This window comes from Peromyscus californicus, unplaced genomic scaffold (genome assembly GCF_007827085.1).
Source record: "Peromyscus californicus insignis strain IS unplaced genomic scaffold, ASM782708v3 Scaffold_5__1_contigs__length_169319896, whole genome shotgun sequence".
Lineage (NCBI taxonomy): Eukaryota > Metazoa > Chordata > Mammalia > Rodentia > Cricetidae > Peromyscus > Peromyscus californicus.
The window spans coordinates 19,673,056-19,695,729 of NW_026294573.1; the positions used below are offsets into that span (position 1 = coordinate 19,673,056).

Below are 22,674 nucleotides of genomic sequence, written 5' to 3' on the forward strand. Positions count from 1 at the left end.
TACTTTTTTATTTTTTCATTTGTTTTGGAGACAGGGTCTCTCTGTGTAGCCTGGCTTTCTTGGGACTCTCTGTAGACCAGGCGGGCCTCATACAGGAAATCCACCTGTTTCTGCCTCCCGAGTATTGGAATTAAAGGTATGTACCACCACACCTGGCTCTTTGATAGACTTCTAATATAGATACTGTTTTTTGTTTGTTCAGAGACAGGATCTCACTGTGTAGCTGACTATCACTGGCCTGTCTCTGTGCCACTACACCTGGCTTCTAATGTCGACACTGTAAGATCATACTTTTGGGCTATATTTAAGAACTTGGGAGAATATTCACAATATGATGCTCCACGAAGAAGGAGAAAGCAATGTAATTTAAAACATTTACACATTCTCCAATGTGTACAAAAAAGAGATTTGAAGAGAAAAGCTAAAATGTTGACAAAAGCTATAGCCTGTGATAGAATCAGGCATTCATTTTTTTTTTCTTTTTATTTAACATACATTTTCAACCGGGCGATGGTGGCGCACTCCTTTAATCCCAGCACTCGGAAGGCAGATCTCTGTGAGTCCAAGGCCAGTCTGCTCTACAGAGTGAGTTCCAGGATAGGCTCCAAAGCTACACAGAGAAATCCTGTCTGGAAAAAAAAAATACATTTTCAGAATTCTCTACAGTAAACAATAATAAAAGTATTTGGAAGGAAAAGCATTTTTTTCTAAGCAAATTCTCTTCCTTGATTGGAAGAGGCCTTACCACTTCCTTTTCAATTGCTTGTCTCTTCTGTTTTTGACTTATGTTTTTTTTTTGTTTTGTTTTTTTTTTAGTTTTTCCGAGACAGGGTTTCTCTGCGTAGCTTTGCGCCTTTCCTGGATCTCGCTCAGTAGTCCAGGCTGGCCTTGAACTCACAGAGATCCACCTGGCTCTGCCTCCCAGAGTGCTGGGATTAAAGGCGTGCGCCACCACCGCCGCCGCCACCACCGCCGCCTGGCTGACTTATGTTTTGATGAATGCTACTAAGGCTGCTTATCTAAACCTGTGTTTGAGTTGTTAGCTAGAGAGTGGGGTGGGTGTGTCATCTGCAGATGAGTAAACCGGACTCAGTGTGTCTGTCTTAGGGTTATTGTTGCCGTGGTGAAACACCATGACCAAAGCCACTTGGGGAAGAAAGGGTTTATTTGGCTTATGCTTCCACATCACTGTTTATCACTGAAAGAAGTCAGGACAGGAACTCAGACAGGGCAGGAACCTGGAGGCAGGAGCCGATGCAGAGACCATGGAGGACAACTACTTACTGGCTTGCTCTTCATGACTTGCTCAGTCTGCTTTCTTTCAGAACCCAGGACCACCAGGCTAGAGATGGTGCCACCTACAATGGACTGGGCCCTCTCCCAACAATCACTAATTAAGTTAAAGACCTATAGGCTTGCTTACAACCCAGTCTTCTGGAGGCATTTTCCTAATTGAGGTTCCCTCCTCTGAGATGACTCCAGTTTGTGTCAAGTTGACACAAAACTAGCCAGCACAGCCCCTATGGCTCATAGTGCAGGCATGCAGGGCCAACTGTGGACATGCAACTTTTTCAGGCATGCCATGGTTGTGCATAGCTCTGAGGTTGGCTATAATTCCACAGGGATGCTTTGTACTCATTTTCAAGTATTTGGGCAAGAAAATTGAAAGCCACAATTACATAAACTAACCAATAGTTCTTTTATAATAATGAATTAATGCAATACAATCTTCAGTTATGTCTTGTTTCAGGACCATGATTGAAATCTTAGTTTTGAAGAATGAATTTAATAATTTATTGAGGGGTGTTAATTAGTGGTTAACAACTTTCCAAGACACTTTGTGGGAATGGCTCTTCAGATAAGACTGACCAACACTGTGCAGGGCCAATGTGCCAGTAGGTCTTTTCTCAAGCTTCACTAGCTCTGTGAGTACGCTCTAGGATGCTGTATTCCTTAGTAGACAGCTACACACAGGACAGATCTTGCCCAGTGCCAATTTTGCTGTTTGTTTGTTTGTTTTTTAAGATTTTATTTTTAGTTTGGTTTTTTTTTTTCTTTTTTTGGTTTTTCGAGACAGGGTTTCTCTGTGTAGTTGTGGTGGCTGTCCTGGATCTTGCTCTGCAGACCAGGCTGGCCTCAAACTCACAGAGTTTGCCTGGCTCTGCCTCCTGAGTGCTGGGATTAAAGGCGTGCGCCACCATCACCTGGCTAGTTATAGTTTTTAAACTGTTGTGTATTGTTTATTTATTAGAGACAAAGTCTTATTTTATCAACACGGCCAACTCACAATGTCGACCCGGTAGCATCAAATTCACAGAAATCAGCCTACCTCTGCTTCCTGAGTTCTTGGATTAAATTTGTGTGCTACTATGCCAAGATTAATTTCTTAATTGTGTGTGTGTGTGTGTGTTCCTGCATTTTAATGCAGTGCTGAGGGAAGTGTGAAGAGAGTATTAGATTCCTTGGAACTGGAATTATAGTCAGTTGTGAGCCACCCACCATGGGTGTTGGGAGCTGCAATCTGCATAAGAACAGGATACTCTTTTCCCCACTGAGTCATCTCCTGTCTCACACTGCTCTTCTTGTACGTGTATGTTTTGTTGGAGCATAGCTCACTTGTTGGAGACTCTAGCTACAAAGCCACAAATACTCACCTTTTGACCCTATTCAGAAAAGTGTGTTGACTTGCTTGCTCTTTCTTTTTAATAGATTGTGAATTTCATTTTTATGTCTTTATAAAAAGAAGGTTCTTGGGGCTGGAGAGATGGCTCAGAGGTTAAGAGCACTGGCTGCTCTTCCAGAGGTCTTCAGTTCAATTCCCAGCAACTATATGGTGGCTCACAACCATTTATAATGAGTTCTGGAGCCCTCTTCTGGTGTACAGACATACATGCAGGCAGAACACTATACATAATAAATAAATCTTTAAAAAAAAAAAAAAGAAGGGTCTTAGTGAATGGATGTATGTTGGCAAAGAGAGGAACATGGAAACAAGGAACTGAGTGAATGAAGAAGGCCTCTTAGGTGATGCTGAGTAGAAAGCAGGTATTGTGCTAGGTAGGAGATGCATAATAGGTGCTGGGTAGATTGCTATGTAAAGGAGTCTAGGGGAACTTGGAGGAGGCTGGAAATTTGGTAACAATAAATAAATAAATGGGCTCTTTCCAGAAAACTTAGGGAACTTGCCAAGACCAGTCCAAAGTCTTCTTTTGTTTTGAGAAATACATATGTTGCTAAAGGACCCTGTAACAGTTTGATTTTGTGAATTGTTTTGTTCTTTGTGTGTTTGTTTTTTAGCCAGGGTTTCTCTGTGTAGTTCTGGCTGTCCTGGAGCTTGCTATGTAGACCAGATTGGCCTTGAACTCACAGTTCTCATTTGCCTTTGCCTGCGCCACTCCTGGCAATTTTGTGAATTTTTAACTCTGGATATTTAAAAAAACAAAAAAAAAAAAAAAACAAACTTAAAATGTTAGAAGCCAAAAGTGTTTTTATTCCTAATGTGGCAAAAATCTGAGCCAAACCAGAAAGCAGCAAGGCCAGTTATTTCAGCCCAGTTTGTGCAGGGAAATTGTAACTCAGCAGGCTTCTTAGTTCTCAGCACCTGATCTCTCCTGCCTGTCAGTTACCCAATAACCACTCAGAGGCTTAATATTACTTATAAATGCTCAGCCAGTAGTTCAGGCTTATTACTAACTAGCTCTGACACTTAAATTAACCCATGATTCTTATCTATGTTTAGCCACATTGTGGCTTGGTACCTTTTCTCAGTTTGGCATTCTTATCTTGCTTCCTTTGCATCTGGCTGGCGACTCCTGACTCCGCCCTCCTTCCCATCATTCAGTTTGGCTTTCCCACATAACTTCCTGCTCAGCTACTGGCTTGCCAGATTTTTATTAAACCAATTCAAGTGACAAATCTTTACAGTGTACAAGAGGATTATTCCACAGCAGCCAGGTTAAAGACATGTTAGTCTTTCTAGTGCTGCAAGAGAATTCCTGTAGAAATGGCTTAGTAAAAGGAGCTGGGCTGGACTGGTGGCTCTCCAGTTAGATCTCTTTCTGTTGTTCCATAGCATCAGGGTTCAGTTTCCAGTATCCAACTTATAACTGTCTGTAACTCGAGCTCCTGGGATCCAGTGGGTATCCACATACACATGACTGTGTGTATGTGTATGTAGATAGACCAACAGATACAGACACACTATAAATAAGAAAGAACATCCTTTTTTTTTTGTTTTTGTTTTTTTGAGACCAGGTTTCTCTGTGTAACTTTGGAGCCTGTCCTGGAACTCACTCTGTAGCCCAGGCTGGTCTCGAACTCACAGAGTTCCGCCTGCCTCAGCCTCTCGAGTGCTGGGACTAAAGGCATGCGCCATCACTGCCCAGCTGAAAAAACATCTTTTTAAAAATAAAAAGGAAGCCAGCACTTGGGAGGCAGAAACAGGTGGATCTCTGTGAGTTCCAGGACAGACAGCTAGCACTATATAGTGAGACCCTATCTCAAAACCCACCCCCCAAAAAAAAGAGGAAAATACTCCACTACCATGATACAAGTCCCTGAAAAATTTTTTTTGTATTTTCTTCTCATCAGCTAATTATAATTTTGTGGTCAGTATTTGTGAAATTTTTTAAAAGATTTTAGTTTTCTAGATCAGTTTTTAAGTTCATAGAAAAATTGAGCAGGAGGTACAGAGATTTCCTAACACATGCCCACCCTCTGTTACAACTGACAACTTGTATTGACACATCACTGTCATGCTAGGGATTGGGGTTGACGTGCATTTATTCTTGGTGGACTAGACACACACTTCTAACAGGTATTCACCGTTAGAGTATCACACAAGGAGTTTGTTTTCAAAATCCTACTCACTCCTCAGGTGCCACTAAACCCTGTTAAGCTCTGGCGTCCCTACTGGCTATGCCATAAAGTTTCACCTAGAAATACATCTGAGATTCCTCTGTCTTGGTCACTTGTGTGTGGGTAGATGTACCACAGTTTCCCGTGGTCGTTTGTCTCCTTCAGCATAGTTATTGCTTCTAGGTTTCGCAATAGGGTTGAAGCCACAGTGATTAAGGGCCATATGATGGAGTGTATCTTTTTATAGTTCATTTGCACTTTATACTATCTTTGATAAGGTGTTTTAAAAAAAATTACTCCCAGTATTTAATCAGGTTGTTTTCTTACAACCTGATTTGAATCTTTTTTTTGTATTTGAATCTCACTTTATAGTCCAGGCCACCTTTGAATATGAAATCTTCTTTAACTTCAAAATACTGAAATTGCAGGGATTCGCTGCTATACCTGGCTAGATAACAGATTTTTTTTTTTTTTTTTTTTTTGGTTTTTCAAGACAGGGTTTCTCTGTGTAGCTTTTCTCCTTTTCCTGGAACTCACTTGGTAGCCCAGGCTGGCCTCGAACTCACAGAGATCCGCCTGGCTGTGCCTCCCGAGTGCTGGGATTAAAGGCGTGCGCCACCACCGCCCGGCTTGATAACAGATTTTTATGAACCCTCTTTTGCAGATGTTTTCTGTCTGAAGTGTCCCCCCTCTCCTCACTTGCTGCGAGCCTTAGCCTTTACCTGACAAGTCATCTCTCCAACACTCTTCCCTTTCTTTTTTTAAAATTTGTTTTTTTTTTTTATTATTATTATTATTATTATTATTATTATTATTATTATTTTGGTTTTTCAAGACAGGGTTTCTCTGTATAGCTTTGCACCTTTCCTGGAACTCACTCTATAGCCCAGGTGGGCCTCGAACTCACAGAGATCCGCCTGCCTCTGCCTCTCGAGTGCTGGGATTAAAGGTAGCACCACCACTGCTCAGCTGTTTGTTTTATTTTTATGTGTATGAATGATTTGCCTGTATGTATGTCTGTGCACCAAGTGCATGCATGGCTGGTGTCCGAGAAGGTCAGAACAGGAGGGCATTGGATCACCTGGAACTGGAGTTGGAGATGGTTGTGAGCCACCATATAGGTGTTGAGCATCAAACCCATGTCTTCTGTAAGCACAAGTGCTTTTAACTGCTGAGCCATCTCCAGGCCCAATGATTTTATTTGTGTGTTTGTTTGTTTTTTAAACAGAGTCTCACTGTGTAGCTTTGGCTTGCATGGAAGTCCCTCTGTAGATCAGGCTAGCCTCAAACTCACAGAGATCAGTCTGTCTCTCTACCCCTCTATTTCTCTGCCCCTTGGCCTGTGCTGTACTGGTTTAAAGATATGTGCTTTGACACCTAGTTTGTTGTTTTATACTTTTGACAGTCCTTTTTTTTTTTTTCTTTTAGAGTTTTTTGTTGGTTTTTCTTTTCTTAATTTTTTTTTTCTTTATGTGTGTCACATGTGTGGGTATTAGAACCTCTGGCACTAGAGTTTTATACAGGTGGTTGTGAGCTGCCTGACCTTGGAACTGAACTTGGGTCCTTTGAAAGAGCAGTGAGCATGCTTAACTGCTGACCCATCTCTGCAGCCCTCCTTCACAGTTGCTCTTTTATAGAGCACATCTCGCATCCAACCCCCGTGCTTATGGACTGTATTCCTAACCCCAGACATTTTTTTAATATAGTTTAGCTTTGAAGTTCTTGCTTTCCCATTTCTTTAGAATATGTAGTTTTTATGCTCTCCTGTTTTTCACTTAAATTACATCAAAATCCCTTTCTCTACTTATCCTCATCCCCATTTTCCCGGTGAATCAAATAGTCTATTGTGGGTCTGTGGTTGTCAGAGGTTCCTGTCTGAGATCCAGCAGGTCAGGCTGTGACACTTGAACTGTGCTGGCCTGGGAGGGGCAGCAGTGTCCTTTGCATTTGTCCTGGAGTTTCTTCTCAAGTACAGCCCAAGACTGAGGGTTCTTGTTGGTGAGTGTTACTTGTTTTAGTTCCCTGGTGGCCAAGGAGAGCCCTCAAAACAAAATGTAAATTGCTCTACATTCTGTAGAGAGGCTGAAACAAAAATCTCTTTTCAGGATATTTCTGTCCCACTGCCTTCTATGCATCAAAAATAGGCAACTTTGTTTTTTTTCTGAGAGAGTTTCTGTCTATAGTCCTGGCTGTCCTGGAACTCACCCTATAGACCAAGTTGGCCTCGAACTCGGATCCACCTGCCCCTGCCTCTGGAGTGATGGGATTAAAGGCATGTGCCACCTCGCCTAGCTAGGAGACACATTTAAAAAATACTATTTTTAATGTGACATAAATTTGCTGAAGTAGTTGAATTATGTATGGTATAGAGTCATTAAGAAATAAGTATCCTGCGGGGCAGTAGTGGCACATGCCCTTAATCCCAGCAGTCGGGAGGCAGAGAGAAACAGGCAGATCTCTGTGAGTTCCAGGCCAGCCAGGACTACACAGAAGAACCCTGTCTCAAAAAACAAACAAAAAAAGAAAAAAAGAGTAGCCAGATGCTGTGATTGACAGAATAGTATTTAACAGAACCATATGAAATTTCGAATGGTTATTTTGTTACCTGTTACCTATGGGAAAGATCTGAGAGGGGTCCTGGAGAGATGGCTCAGAGGTTAAGAGCACTGGCTACTCTTCCAGAGGTCTTGAGTTCAATTCCCAGAAACCACATGGTGGCTCTAGTGCCCTCTTCTGGCATGTAGGCAGAACACTGTATCCATAAAAAAAATGAATAAAAAAAGGAAAGGAAAGATCTGAGAGGCATGTATGCTGGCCTGTCCGACCCTGTCCTTATCAGTGCAGTAAATGAGTCCTGGAGATGAAGACTGGTGCCAGAGCCAGCCTGAAGTTTCTGGACTTCTAGGATCCTCGGAAAATGTTGGTCGGCCTGTTTTATTTTTCTTCTTAATATTGTTTTGTGTTTTTAAAATTCAAATACACCTGCCACTGCCTCAGAGATTGTCACCAGAACTAGATGTTTTGAAACTTCAGAATTTGTCACTTTCCTATCCTGGATGTCCTAAAAATTCTTTTTACAAAAACTTAAGCTGCTACTTATAGTAATGTTAGTAGAAGGGGGCCAAGTGCTTGTGCCCTTAAGCTTATGTGGTCCCTGAAAGTCAGCTCTAGTGAGAGGCCTGCTGATAGCCTAGAGCCATCTGCATAGATCTACCCTTACTTCTTGACTAGGCCTAGCTTGACAGCAGCAAGCCTAAGTGCTTTAACTTGGAAGAAGATGGAGAGAGAACTGAGGCTTACCTGTGGAGGGGAGGGCATCCTTGCTTGCTCCTCTGCTGAGGAGGCTGCAGTCCTGAGTGTGAGCATTGCTGAGAGGGCAGGCAGGTCCTGGGGACTTGGAAGATTTAGAAGGAGAAAGTCTTTAGAACTACGGAAAATAGAAATCCAGGTAACACTAACCCACTGACTACTTCTTCTTTTATTCCTTTCTAAATTAAAGGGGTTCTTTTAGGTTCAGCAAAATGTAATTATTTAAAACTTAGTTTGCAGCCCGGCAGTGGTGGCGCACGCCTTTAATCCCAGCACTCGAGAGGCAGAGCCAGGCGGATCTCTGTGAGTTCGAGGCCAGCCTGGTCTACAGAGTGAGATCCAGGACAGGCTCCAAAGCTACACAGAGAAACTCTGTCTCGAAAAACCAAAAAAACTAAGTTTGCTCCTGTAATTAATTCTGTTTATTTGTTGACCTGAGATCCAGGGAATGGAGAAAACAGGTCTTAGGATTTTACCCCAAGTCTTTAAACAAAAGATGTTCTGCCTCAGACGGAAAGGAGTATAGAGAAACACTTCCAGAAGTTTCCATTCATTTATTTACACTAAGGAGTGTGTAGCTTACACTCAGATTCAAGAGTCAGTTTTGATGAAAGGATTAGGTTGCAGGACACATCTTTAGAGTACATAAATCAGGCACCACAGTTGTAAAGAGACTTGGTATTGCTCTAGCTCGTTGGTGACCGAGTTCATTGACATGGACTTGAAATGAACTTGCAGTCATTGTCCTTCTTTGTAGTCTACACCAACTTTATACTACATTTTAGGACTTTAGGTTTCTCTTAAAAAGAGGATTGGGTGGGGCTGGAGAAATAGCTCAGTGGTTAAGACCACTGACTGCTTTTCCAGAGGACCTGGGTTCAGTTCCCAGCAACCACATGGCAGCTCACAACTGTTTGTAACTCCAGTTCCAGGGAACCGGACACACATGGCAAAACACCAATGCATAAAATAACAAATAAATTTAAAAAAAAGAGTGTTGGGTCTGGAGAGATGGCTCAGAGGCTAGGAGCACCTGTTGCTCATGCAGAGGACCCAGGTATGGTTCTCAATGCTCATAACCGTCTGTAACTCCAGTTCCAGAGGATCCTGCACGTTCCTCTGACTCCCATGGGCACCAAGCACAGATGTGGCACACATACATACACGGAGACAAAACACTTGTACACATAAAACTAAATAAAAAGGAATGAAAATGTCAAAATCAATAAAACATACTTCTAACTAGAACTTGGTAGTAGAAAATCAATCACTCAGTGTGATTTGACTGATCTCCACAATTTTGAGTTTAGCTTTGTCTTCTAGGTACCAGGGTTCCATGTGATCTCTGACTTCTAGAGGATTCCTTATTATGTGTGGGAGGAGGCCAGACGGCACTTGGGCCAGCAGCTGTGCCCGTCTTAGATACTAGGCACAGATGATCTGAACCAGCAGTTTAACTAGTGCTGCATGCCTTCTGGGGGGGGGACGGACGGACCTTTTATTAACCACTGCACTCTTCCCCCAAGGAGAGGCTAGAAGAGTCCTACAAAATACTATATGGACCCAGTAGTTAGTGAGGAAAGGTAACTAAATGGTGGAAGCCTGGTGTGTTTCTCAGGTGGTGTTTTTCTGGCTGCTTAGCAGCCACACCTGCAGATACTGATATTTTAACTACTGTCTGCACCCCATGGCCCGCAGTCAGCACCCTGCCACCCAGACCATGGGCTGGCAGGATTTCTGTCTCACCAGCACCCAGCTCCAAATGTTTTTATCTAAGTTGTTCTATCTACCTGCTACATCAGAGAAGCCAAGAAGCAACCAGCTGACCTTCCTTTTCAGCCAGAGACCCTGCAAGAGAAAGAGTCTTTCCTAACTGTCCCAAACCAAAAAAGACATGAATCTTTAAGTCTTTCCCTACTTCTTCCTTTGTCTGTCCATATTGCTGGGTCCTCCATTCTCTGTGGCTAATTCTTGACAGCTCCTCCCCCTGATCCAAGGTTAATTTTGTTAAGACATTCTTGGAGTTTCATAGCAAGATCAAATATCCCACAACACTCAGGTACCCAGAAAATACTTGCATCATACCAGAGGTCAGTTGTAGTTTGTAGGGATACCTCCTGCATTGTGATTTTCTGTGTAGTTTACCCTTTACAGCTGTGGCCCTTTAATACAGGTCCTCATGTTGTGGTGACCCCCAACCATAAAATTATTTTCCTTGCTACTTCGTAACAGTAATCTTGCTACTGTTAAGAATCGTAATATAAATATCTGTGTTTTCCAGTGGTCTTACAAAACCCCCATGAATGGATTGTTAACCTCCAAAAGGGTGGCAACCCACAGATTGAGAATCCCTGTTTTGCAGCATCCTAATGCTCATAGTAAAATGTAAGGTCAGGGAGAACAGAGCTTCCTTTGCTCTTGTCAGTCACAGTGTGGGGTGCTTGGCAGAGAGGAGGCACTTGAGATCTGTAGTCTCCTAATTGATCATAACACAACTCAAGCTTTGCTTTTTTTTAATTTTAGTTAGTTTTTATGTAGCTCAGGCTATAACTGGGGGTGATTTTGAACTCCCGATAAGCACAGTGTTGTGATTACAGGCATATGCTACTGTAGCTAGAGTTTTCCTGCCTTTCCCACAGTCAGGACAAATCTCTGTCACCTGCCAGTCCCACCGCCGCTCAGACCCAACCAAGTAAACACAGAGACTTATATTGCTTACAAACTGTATGGCCGTGGCAGGCTTCTTGCTAATAACTGTTCTTATAGCTTAAATTAATCCATTTCCATAAATCTGCTATACCTTGCCACTTGGCTCGTGGCTTACCGGCATCTTCACATGCTGCTTGTCATGGCGGTGGCTGGTAGTGACTCCTCCCACCTTCCTGTTCTCTCAATTCTCCTCTCTGTTAGTCCCGCCTATACTTCCTGCCTGGCCACTGGCCAATCAGTGTTTTATTTATTGACCAATCAGAGCATTTGACATAACAGACCATCCCACTGCATGCTACCATGCCCTATTTCCAGGAACCTATGGTTTCCTGCATGCTGGGCAACTAACTGAGCTACATCTGTGGCTCCTCCAAGCCTCTGATGTTAGGAAACCTAGATTTTACCTCAGACTAGACCTTGTTGCTTTTGAGGAAGTCGTTAACAATTTTACTTAATACCCCACACCTTTAATCAGCATTCAGGAGGCAGAGGTAGATCTCTGACTTCGAGGCCAGCCTGGTCTACAGAGTGAGTTCCAGGATAGCCAGGGCTACACAGAAACCCTGTCTCAAAACAAAACAAACAAAAAAACAAAACAAAGGGAAAAAGAAAAGAAAAGCTTTCCACTGTCATGCCCTTTGGTTGGATTCTAGAAATTTTACTTTTGGGCATCTGTCCCTACATTTTCTAGAGGCTTTGCAGGAGGTGAAAGGAACCGGGAAGTTACAGAGAGGACCAGGAAAGAATCTTCTGGGAGATTGCTGTCCAGCCTGCCATTCACTTCAGCTGTTAGCTAGCTATATCCAGGGCCAAGGGATTTTGGCACAAGCCACCTCTCAGCAAGAAGAGGGAGAAATTGGCTTTGTCTTCCTTCTTGGTCCTCCTGGACCTGGTTCTGTCAGCCCAGGACCAGGCTCTGCCTTTGTGGCTCCTGGCAGGAACTCAGATTCCACATGTCTGTCCTTCCTTCTCTCCCAGGAAGCATCTAAGGTGGGGACATTACCTCCAGCACAGAAAGGAGAGCCTCCATTTGCGAATGCTCTTTGCTTGAGTGTCAGCAATAGTGGGTGGAAGAAAATCCGGTTCTGGGGAAGAGAGGTGCAGGTAGCACACCTGTGCTGCTAAAGACTGACCTGCTGGTCCTACGATAACAGGCCTTTCTGTTTCAGTGGGGTGCATTAGGCTTTTTCAAATGGCATCTTTCCTAGGTAAGAGATGAAAGTGTGTGAAATTTTAGAATGAGGGCTGTGAAAGCCAGACACTTAGAGGTGCTGTCCATATTAGATTAAATGTGTGAGAGAAAGTGACTACTAGATTATTTGGAAAGTACTAAGTGGAAAAAAAAAACAGATTCATAAGTCTATTTTTAAAAGTTGAATGGTTTGTTTTTTTTTGTCTCTTTGGAAACATACTTAATTTATATTTCCTGGCACTATGTCTGAGCAAGTATGCTTTGGCGGACCTAGTTTACTTCCATTTTCTGCTATATCCATACTATTTTAGGCTTCTGTAGTTCTACTTGGTTAGTCTTGTTTATATTAATTCACAAGACAGGTTGTGCTTATTTTAAGCATTGAAGGAATTTTAAAACTAGTCTCCAATATAATCGTTGTAGTAGAAACATATTTGTACTTCAAGTGGGGCTACTACGTGACTTGAGCACCATGTAGCATATTAGAGACTAGGCACAAATGAATCTAAACATGCAGTTTATGTAATGTTTCCACATCTGAGTGGTCCAACAGGAATGTGGTTATTTTGGATAGATAAATAATAGAGTAGCCTGTACGTGGTAGGTATTCAGATAAGAAGCTAGGAGTGATAGATTCTGAGAGTTTACCCTGTCAAAGCTGTAGTCTCTAGGTGGACAGAAAATGTCCTCACTGCAGTTGAGAAGGGATTCCGAGGCTCAGAAAAGCTTCTCTCTCATGGAATCGGAGCCCCTAGAACTGAGGTTTCCAGCCAAGGGAATGCAGTGGGCTCTCTAAAGGCTGGTAACCTGGAAGAAGAGGAACCACATTCTTGAAATATTCTTCATACTGTCAGTTAGAAATTGATTTTTGGGGTACTTTGCCTGTCAGTGTGGGTTTACATTAGTTTTTACAAATCTCCTGGGAGCCCCTTAGGCCCTATTTTCCTTTGCCATCTGGGGCTCTTAGGATTAAAACAAGTTTATTTTATGTGTGTGGGTGTTTTTGCCTGCATGTGTGACTGGGCACCACATGGTTGCCTACCACCCTCAAATGACAATGTCATGTAAGTGCCGGGAATCAAAAATCAAACCTGGGTCCTTTGCATAGCAGCAGATTGTCTTAACTGCTGAGCCACCTCTCTAGCCCCTAATTTCTTTTTATAAAGGAAGAATGCCAAGTTTCCTCCATCACAAGGCCATTTCATCTTGCTAGTTACTGTTCCAGCAGATCCAAGTCAGAAACATGAAGTAATGAACTATAAAGGACCTTTGCCTCTGCACAGAGCAGGTTCTAGAGCAAGCAGTGCAAATTCAGAGGCCTTTGGGGGCAAGACAGACCCAGGGATGAATGCAGCTGGCGAGGTGGGTCCTGGGGTCTGTGCTGTCAGCATCTGTATTCAAGACTGCCCTGTGCCGGGGAGCATGGAGACATAAACTCTCAATGTGATGGCCAGTTGTTGCCACTGGAGATTAAAAATCAGGGTTGCCAAAGCTTATGATATTTAGAGGAGATGCCAGAAATAGAACATTTTGCCAGTTATGGTGGTGCACGTCTTTAATCCCAGCATTCGGGAGGCAGAGGCAGGTGGATCTCTGTGAGTTCGAGGCCAGCCTGGTCTACAGAGCGAGTTCCAGGACAGGCACCAAAACTACACAGAGAAACCCTGTCTCGAAGAAACCAAAACCAAAACCAAAACCATTTTTAATATCTTGGGGGGAGGGCTAAACCAAAGATGGTAGCGAGGCCGATGGGCTCAGCCGTCATAGCCTCCACTGCCGTCCATTCCTTACTGGGCTTGTTTTAGTCCCTCCTCCCTGGTCCTGCTGATCAGTCGTGACTCTCAGATGGCTTTTCTATGAGGGTGGAGCTAATAAATCCTGTGAACACTCTGCCATGTCTAGAAGGGACCCTATTGCTTTCTCCTCTCCAGTTTTCTGCACAGGGTGACAGTGCCCCCCGCCCCCCAAGACAGTCACCCTTTGCTGTTGAATCCCACACCCAAGTGAGCTTTCAACCATGTAGCTTGAGGCTTTCTGGCCTTCCTCAAGCCCTGTATTCTCAAGAGTTGCTTAGGCCACCATGACCAGAGCTGGTGGCTTCTTTCGTCTGAGAGCGTAAGGTCAGCATAACTTAGGATGTGGCTCTGGTTATTCAGGGACTCATGCTGCTCGGAGATCTGAACCCTCCACAGTGTCCTGTGACATGTGCAGTGGAGTGTCACCCCTGATAGAGGAGGGCTGCTAGGTTTAGAGAGGGACTGATGAGTGACAGGTGGTCTGTGCAATTTGGGAACTGAGGCATTCTCTATTTCAGAAAGAAATTCCTCTTCTTTGGAGTGACTTTAAAAGTTTAAGAGTTTAAAAGTTTAAGAGTTTGTTGTTCCTAATGCGTTCAATTTATCCAAAAACTTGCTGGGACCTTGGGCAGATCTCAGAGTAACAGGGAGCATCTGTGGAGATGTTTAACATTTTGTCCAATCTTGATGAAGAAGAGATAATCACTATTTAATATATACATCATCTCAGCATTTTTCTCTTGTATGTATACTATTTATAAAATGGAACTCATTCTACAATATCCCATATATTCCCATGTTTATGGGTAGATGTGTATGTATACATGTGTATGTATGTGTATATATATATATATATATATACACACACACGCACATATATATGTATATATAGCTTCCATTTCACTGACTCTATCACAAATTATTCATTTACTGTCATTGAATAGACTCCAGTGATTTTTTTTTTTTTCAGAGCTGAGGACCGAACCCAGGGCCTTGCGCTTGCTAGGCAAGCACTCTACCACTGAGCTAAATCCCCAACCCCTCCAGTGATTTTTTTAAGTGGTATTAATTTTTAATGTCAGTCAGATATTTTGCTGAATATCCAAATGCTGATTTTTTTTCCTTACCCCAGCAAGCATGCTTTCATATAAATTTGTGTGTATCTCCAGTTGCTGCATCGACAAATACGGCATTTTAAATGTTTTGCTGTATATTTGCCCCTGCACGTGTTGAGGTCGAGGTACTTGCAGGAGTTGGTTCCCTGCTTGGTACTGTCTGGGGTCTAGGAATCAAAATCAAGTCATCAGGCCAGGCAGCAAGCGCCTTTGTCCCTAGAGTCATCTTGCTAGTCTATTTGAAAGATTTTTCATATAAACTTGTCAAGTTTAATCACATTCCTTTAAGATGCTAGTTTTGGGGCTTTTTGTGATTTGTGTTTTTGTTGTTGTTTTTTGTTTGTTTGTTTTGGTCTTTTGAGACAGGGTTTCTCTATGTAGCTCTGGCTGTCCTGGAACTTGCTCTGTAGATCAGGCTGGCCTCAAACTCACAGAGATCTGAGTGCCCTCTCTATTCTTTTTTGGTTTTTCAAGACAGGGTTTCTCTGTGTAGCTTTGCGCCTTTCCTGGAACTCACTTGGTAGCCCAGGCTGGCCTCGAACTCACAGAGATCTGCCTGCCTCTGCCTCCTGAGTGCTGAGATTAAAGGCGTGCGCCCGCCCGGCAACCCTCTCTATTCTTTAAGGGAAATTAATGAGCTGCCATTTGTGTTTGGCAGCGATGCAGCAGATACATAATATACTTTGTAACAGTATGCAGCAGATACATAATATACTTTGTAACAGTTTCACCTAGTAATAGGTCACCCGGATGTTGTTTATATTTGGACATTTGTGCCTGGTAAGCAATTGTTGTCCTATAGTGAGGTACAAGGCAGCCTCACTTTGCTTATTTGCTAAGTGTGCTTGATAGACTGTATCAGAGCAGCTTCCAGTCAGTGGAGGCCTCACATGAGGAGGGGCGTGTCCACCACGTGCATGGCCTGCACTTTACCCTGACTGACCCCTGCTGCTTGTGCCGTCAGTGCCAGCGATGGGAAGGGGAGTGGGAGCCGGTGTGGAGGATCACCGTATTTCTTCCCAGGTTAAAGCTGTGACTTACCTACAACAAGTCCTCTTCAGTGAAAGCACACAGGGACTACTGATGGAATTAGTGCTTACCTGGGGGAGGTTCTCCATCGGTTCTTGTCCTGTGCTCCTGCCTTCTTCACAAGCACACACATTTACCCTACCTCCTAAAGCTGAACTGAAAATCTGGCCATCGGGCGTGGATGTGTTACTTCCAGAAACTGAACACTGGCCCTGAGTATCGAGTAGGGACACTGAGGGGTAGGGGTACAGTGTGAGGACTAGTGGCATGATGTTTTAGCATGGTCAGTTCCGGACTTCGAAGAATGTCAAAAAAAAAAGAAGAAGAAAGAAAGAAAGAGAAAGAAGGAAGGGAGGGAGGAAGGAAGAGAGAGTGAGAGAGAGCAAGAGAGGTGCACAGGAGCAGATTCAACACCAGAATGGCAGAAGCCCAGTGTAAAGCGGTGAGCACTGCCATTGGCCGTGAGATGTTCGGGCTCCACCAGACGGCACTATGGGTAGGTACACAGTGCTGGAGTTCGTTTGACTTGTATTCCTTTCACAACTAGGCCTGGAAGAGTGGGTGGGATTCTCTGTTCCCACGGTACAGTTACAGGTAGGTGTCTGGAAACAGATCAGTAAGGAAACCTGCCTCAGTTACATGTCTGTGTAACTTGGACAACTTAGACCTGGTTTTCAGACAGGCCTTTCATGTGCCACTAGAACCAGGGTGTGGTCTTGAAGCCCGGAGGAAAGGGGTAGAGCCAAGGGTCTGGTCCTGACCCCAGGTCAGAGACGCATGGTGATGCATGACCCTAGAGTGGTCGGAGAACCTAGTCCCCCCCCTGGTGAATTCCCATTTAGAAAAGATCAGCTTGTTGCTCCCAGATCTTCATCTTGTCAAGGTACTGCCCCAGGCCTTAGGCCTCCCTGTGCTCTGTAAAAGCTTGAGGCTATTGACAGCACCATTAGAGACCTTTGAACTTCAGCAATCCGAGGCTTTCAGGGCATCACCAGAGAATACAAACCTTAGATTCTGGGTCTCCCTACCTTTTCAGGTGTTACAGTATCCAAGAATAGGCTGGCACTTGAGAACTGTGTGGGTGTTTTCCTTACCTCGCCTGCCTAAGGCTGTCATCTGCATTTCATTCCTTCAGTCAGTTTGGAGATTCCGCTTATTAAAAGGTAAATCTTAGCCGGGCGGTGGTGGCGCACGCCTTTAATCCCAGCACTCGGGAGGCAGAACCAGGCGGATCTCTGTGAGTTCGAGGCCAGCCTGGACTATCAAGTGAGTTTCAGGAAAGGCGCAAAGCTACACAGAGAAACCCTGTCTCGAAAAACCAAAAAAAAAAAAAAAAAAAGGTAAATCTTTTCCTCTTGAAGTTAACTAATTATCAAGTACATAAGAGCTTGCCTTCTTGGGTAGGGTTAGGGAATAGATGAGATTAGGGGAACAGATAAAGATTAGAGTAGGTGAGAGCAATCCTCAGCTTAGGTGCCCTGCATCCTGACCTGGGGACCTGTGGGAATGCTTCTGTAGATCGGTCCCAGCTCTGATGAGTCAGTGAGTGTTTCAGAGCTTCCATAGCTGGTGAGTCTTTCCAAATATCCAGGTTGTCATGACGTAGAGAGTAACAGGTTAGAACCTAGACAGTACACAGAAGGGATCTGTCCAGAGTGACAGTTCAACAGGGCACACCCACAGGAGCTGGACAAGCACCAAGTGCATTTGCTTCCTAGCCAGGCTTGATGACGTTGTAGCACTTTAGGAAGAGTTCCCTTCATCTCTCAGAATCCCTGGTAGGAAGGTAGAGCAGACTTAGTTCTGAGACAAGGGAGTCCAAGCTGGTGGGGGGTTCTGTCCTCCATCCTTGCATCCTTGCTTACTGGAATTATTTGGGGGGTATAAACTGTTACCTGTATCTTGTTTCCTCTCTAGTCACTTGCTTCTAATTTAGGGATTGGCAGTTGAATAGAGTCCTATGAATACATTTGAAGACATTGCATCAAACTCTTAACACTGTTTAATCAGAGCTTCTTCCTTCATACAGTAATGATACGTGTGCATTTTCCCAGGGAAGTGTGACCTTCAGCACCAAGGCAGTTGAGTGTACTGAGTGTTCCATGAAGACAGCTAGTCACGTTTGCTTAATAAATAGCACTTGGCTGGCTTGATTCAGTTCAGTTTACTAATTCACATAGTTCTTTTAAAAATCCCCGACATCCCTCCTTCTATTAAGCAGAAATAACAATTGAGCCATATCTTAGAAAATAGAGTAGCCAGGCATGATGGTGCATGTCATTAATCCCAGCACTCAGGGGGCAGCGGCAGGCAGATTTCTGTGATTTTAAGGGCATCCTGGTCTATGTAGTGAGTTCCAGGCCAGCCAGGAGTATATATAGTGAAACCCTCTCTTTTTAAAAAGAAGGAGGGGGGGAGGCTGTGTAAGTACATTATACAGTGGAATTTTTTCTCATTTATTTATCATGTGTATGTCTGTGAGGGAATATGCATATGATGTGACGTGTTTGTGGAGGTCAGAGGACAACTTCTAGAAGTTGCTTCTCTTCTTTCATAGTGTAGGTTCTGGTAAGTACCTTTTCCCACTGCTAACCCCATACAGTGGAGCACTGTGCAATAGTTTAAGGAAAATGTCTGTGAGTAGGTGAAAGTGCATCTGATATGCAAGCTGTGTATGTGTAACCCCCCCTCATGATAAATGTAACTACACGTATGAAAAGTAGAAAAAAGACTCATAGGAAAAAGCATACCAAATACAAGCTCTGTGATTTAGCCCAAATGAGAGGAGTGTAGGCTATTTACACTTTGAATTTTTTTTTTGTTAGATTTTTGATGCTGGGTGGATTTCATTCTCACAGTAAAAGGTTAAGAGATTGTAGATGATTTTACCACCTATTTCAGTTAAGATTTAAACCGTGTAAAGTTTTCTGTAGAAGGTTCATGAACAGAACTCATGGTCAGTTTGACTTGTGTTTTTGAGCCAAGGTCTTGCTGTACAGCTCAGCCTGGCCCCTAGCTAATGGAGGTTTGTTTTGTCGGTATTTGAAATGTTTGGGTTGTGAGTGTTTGAGGTTCCTGAGAATTGCTATTAGCACATTAACTTATGTCATTAGGCTGTGCTCCTGAAGTCCAGTATTTCTCTGACAGGACACTGATCTTAACTCAGTTTGCTGCAGCAGTTTGAAAAGCAGTAATTCAGGGTTGATGAAGTTGGTAACAGTGGTTCCAAAGGCCTGAAGCATTTTAGTCCTGGGTTGTTGATTTGGTTAGTTGGTTTAGTTTGGTTTTCAAGACGGGGCTTCTCTGTGGAGCCCTGACTGTCCTGGAACTCACTCTGTAGACCAGGCTGGCCTCGAACTCACAGAGATCTGTCTGCCTCTGCCTCCAGAGTGCAGGGACTGAGGTGTTCACCACTGCCGCCCAGCTAGTCCTGTTTCTTATAAGAGAGTGAGCCCAACAGCACAGCAAGCGGTTTCCTACTACAGTATGACACGGACACACAAGAGTATACACATCGAGTGATACTTCTGAAGTGGTTTTTGTTGTGTTGTCCTAAACAAAGGGAACATATTTCTGTAACTTTCTGTTTTGTTGTGTAGTACTGCTGGTCAGGCTTTAACAGAATTCATAGAATTTCACTTCTAAAAAAGCTCTGTGGGGACCAGGGAGCTGGCTCAGAGGGAAAGGGCTGCTGCCAACCCTCACGACTCCATCTCTCAGAACTGGTCCTCTGACCTCCACACACGGACACACATGCAAACGTGCATACCAAACAAATAAGTGGAAACAAACGGGTTTTTTTTGTTTTGGTTTTTCGAGACAAGGTTTCTTTGTGAAACAGTCTTGGCTGTCCTGAAACTTGATCTGTAGCCCAGGCTGGCCTTGAACTTACAGAGATCTGCCTACCTCTGCCTCCTGAGTGCTGGGATTAAAGGCGTGTACCACTGCCTGGCTGAAACAAACGTTTTCTTAAGGAACTGTATTTTGTTTTACAAGAATTATACAGGGGCTGGAGAGATGGCTCAGAGGTTAAGAGCACTGCTTGCTCTTCCAAAGGTCCTGAGTTCAATTCCCAGCAACCACATGGTGGCTTACAACCATCTGTGATGAGATCTGGTGCCCTCTTGTGGCCTGAAGGGATACATACAGACAGAACACTGTATACATAATAAATAAATCAATCTTTAAAAAAAAATTATGCTTGTACCTTTTGTCAAGAAACTACAAAACTCAGAGTGAATCTTGTTATTTTAGTTTGAGGTAGGAAAATAGGCTTTTAAAGATTTTTAAGATGAGCCAGATAGTGGTGGCACATGCCTTTAATCCCAGCACTTGGGTGGCAGAGGTCAAGTGCTGTGATTTCTCTGTGAGTTCGAGGCCAGCCTGGTCTACAGAGCAAGTTCCAGGACAACACAGAGAAACTCTGTCTCGGGAAAAACCAACCAAACAAAACAAAACAAATCAAAAAAGATTTTTGGAATAAAAGAAAATAATAACTACAGAATTATTGAAATGTAGCATCTGAAGGGAGTTTTCCTTTGTCTCCAGCGGCAGATCCCTGTGTCTGCATCTCGTGCCGCTTAGCAGCCATTTGTACGTGTGTCAGGCTGAGAAATCCTAGAGCAAGAGGGAGGAATTAGGGATGGTCAGCTGCAGGTGCAGAAACAGCAAGGCTGTGTGCTGTGTGCCTTGCCTAGGGCACAGAGTTGGCAGCGGAGCTGCTTAGAACCCTGGTGACAGAGCCCATAACCAACCATATGATCTCTGTCTTCAGTGAGGAACTTGCCTTCCTAAAAGTACAGTTCTTCCTCTGTGAGGCTGGCATCACAAGAATTAGCTAACATGCATTCAGTGAGACTTCTTAATGGATGAACCTGACGCACCAACCTGTTTGGAATATAGCCCCTGGGTTACTTCAGGTGAATGAGGGACAGCATGGCTATGTTCTCATTACTGATCTGAGAGTACATTGAACTGGAATAACCCTGGTGATAGGGACAGTGTGGTAAGATGTGGACCTGTGACCCTTCCCTGGGGAGTAAGCCCTGGCCAGAGACCAGACAGTGCTGCTGGAATTGGAGGTTTCTAGGCCACGCTCTCACCCGGCATGAGATCATGGTGACAGGACCTGCAACTGGGGCTTGAGGCTGGTGTAGGTTGTCTAATGGCGGGGGCGGGGGGGGGGGGGGGAGCTGGGGAACAATGACCGAGTGAGTATTGATTCTGTAGTAGGCCCTGAGGACTTTGTACTTAATAAAACATGTATGCATTTGTAGTCTATGAAGCTGAAGGTTCCAAAGAGAGATCACCATTGCCCCCCAGAAATGTTGATTCTGTTAGTATGCTGGATTAGAGGCACAAAAGGAGTTTTTATCAGGGGTTGGAGTGGTAGTTCAATGGTTGAGTGTGGCTTAGCATGAGCAAGGCCCCAGGTTGTCCTTAATACCTGGGGCTGGGATTTCTGCACATGAAAACTAAAGCAAACTGATGTTTGCCCATCTGGACATTTGCATCTCAGTAGAAAAATGTCTCTTCTCAGAGCTTCTCATGTAGTGTACATCCTAGATCTGACCCTCAGCTCTGCTATCAGGGTCCATCTAACCCTTTCCTGCTGTGTCTAGTTTCTAGGCTAGTCCTCCTCAGACACCAAACTGAGTACTTGTCTCCAAATACGTGTGGCTATTCATACGTCTGAGGTTTTGAGCATGCCCACTCCATTTAGAACACTTCTTCCCTGCTTCTCTAAATCCTATCAGCCATCAGGGCCTCATTCCATCCCATCCTCTCTGCAGAGCACAGATAGCTCCTCTGTGCTGTGGCTGACCTCATAGCAAAGAGAATGGGTCCTGGGGTTACTGCCTGGGAATCTTGAGCTACAAGATTTTTCTTACCTATATTTCTTCATCTGGGGAAAATAGGAATAATCATTGCAGGTGGCCCATAGTTCTGCTGATTAAATTAGTTTACATTGCTATAACCTATAGAGAGCAGTGAGGAGTGGCTGTTGCTATTCTTCTCTTCCATATGTATGTAATTGTAGCCTTCCTTGTGTTAGTGATTACTTTAATGATCCGCTTTTTTTTTTTTTTTTTTTTTTTTTGGTTTTTCGAGACAGGGTTTCTCTGTGTAGCTTTGCGCCTTCCCTGGAACTCGCTTTGGAGACCAGGCTGGCCTTGAACTCACAGAGATCCACCTGGCTCTGCCTCCCGAGTGCTGGGATTAAAGGCGTGCGCCACCACCGCCCGGCAATGATCCGCTTTTTGCCCCTACTGAAATTATAAAGCCTTCCTGTGAAGAAGGGACTTGATGTTACCCTTTTGTTCCTTCACTGCTTGTTTATGTGTAGACCCTAGTCACATCACTTCAAATGGTGTATTAATGGCTAGATGGAGCAAGAAGTGAGGAATGGCAGGGCAAGGTAGGTTTTAGCTCACAGTCCCTTCTGTTGTGGAGTCTTAATGAGCTCTTCTGCCATAGCCACCAGAAGTATGAATGTTACAAGGAGACTAGCAGTTTCTGGAAATGGATGGAGATCCTGTTAACCTTCGATTGGGGGTTGGGGGCAGTGTAGTCTGATCTAGGAGAGTGTGGAAAGCAAAGCCAGTGGCTAGGTCCTGAGCTCATTGTTTTGGCAGACTTTACTTGCCAAGGAAGTCAGCAGTGGAGA

General features: G+C 43.9%; 1 protein-coding gene across 1 annotated transcript in view; it reads left to right on the forward strand.

Annotated features, from left to right (window-relative positions):
* The window catches only part of Maco1 (macoilin 1), a 74,562-nt gene that overhangs the window by 39,937 nt on the left and 11,951 nt on the right, over positions 1 to 22,674 (forward strand). The gene's annotated exons all lie outside the window — the stretch shown is intronic.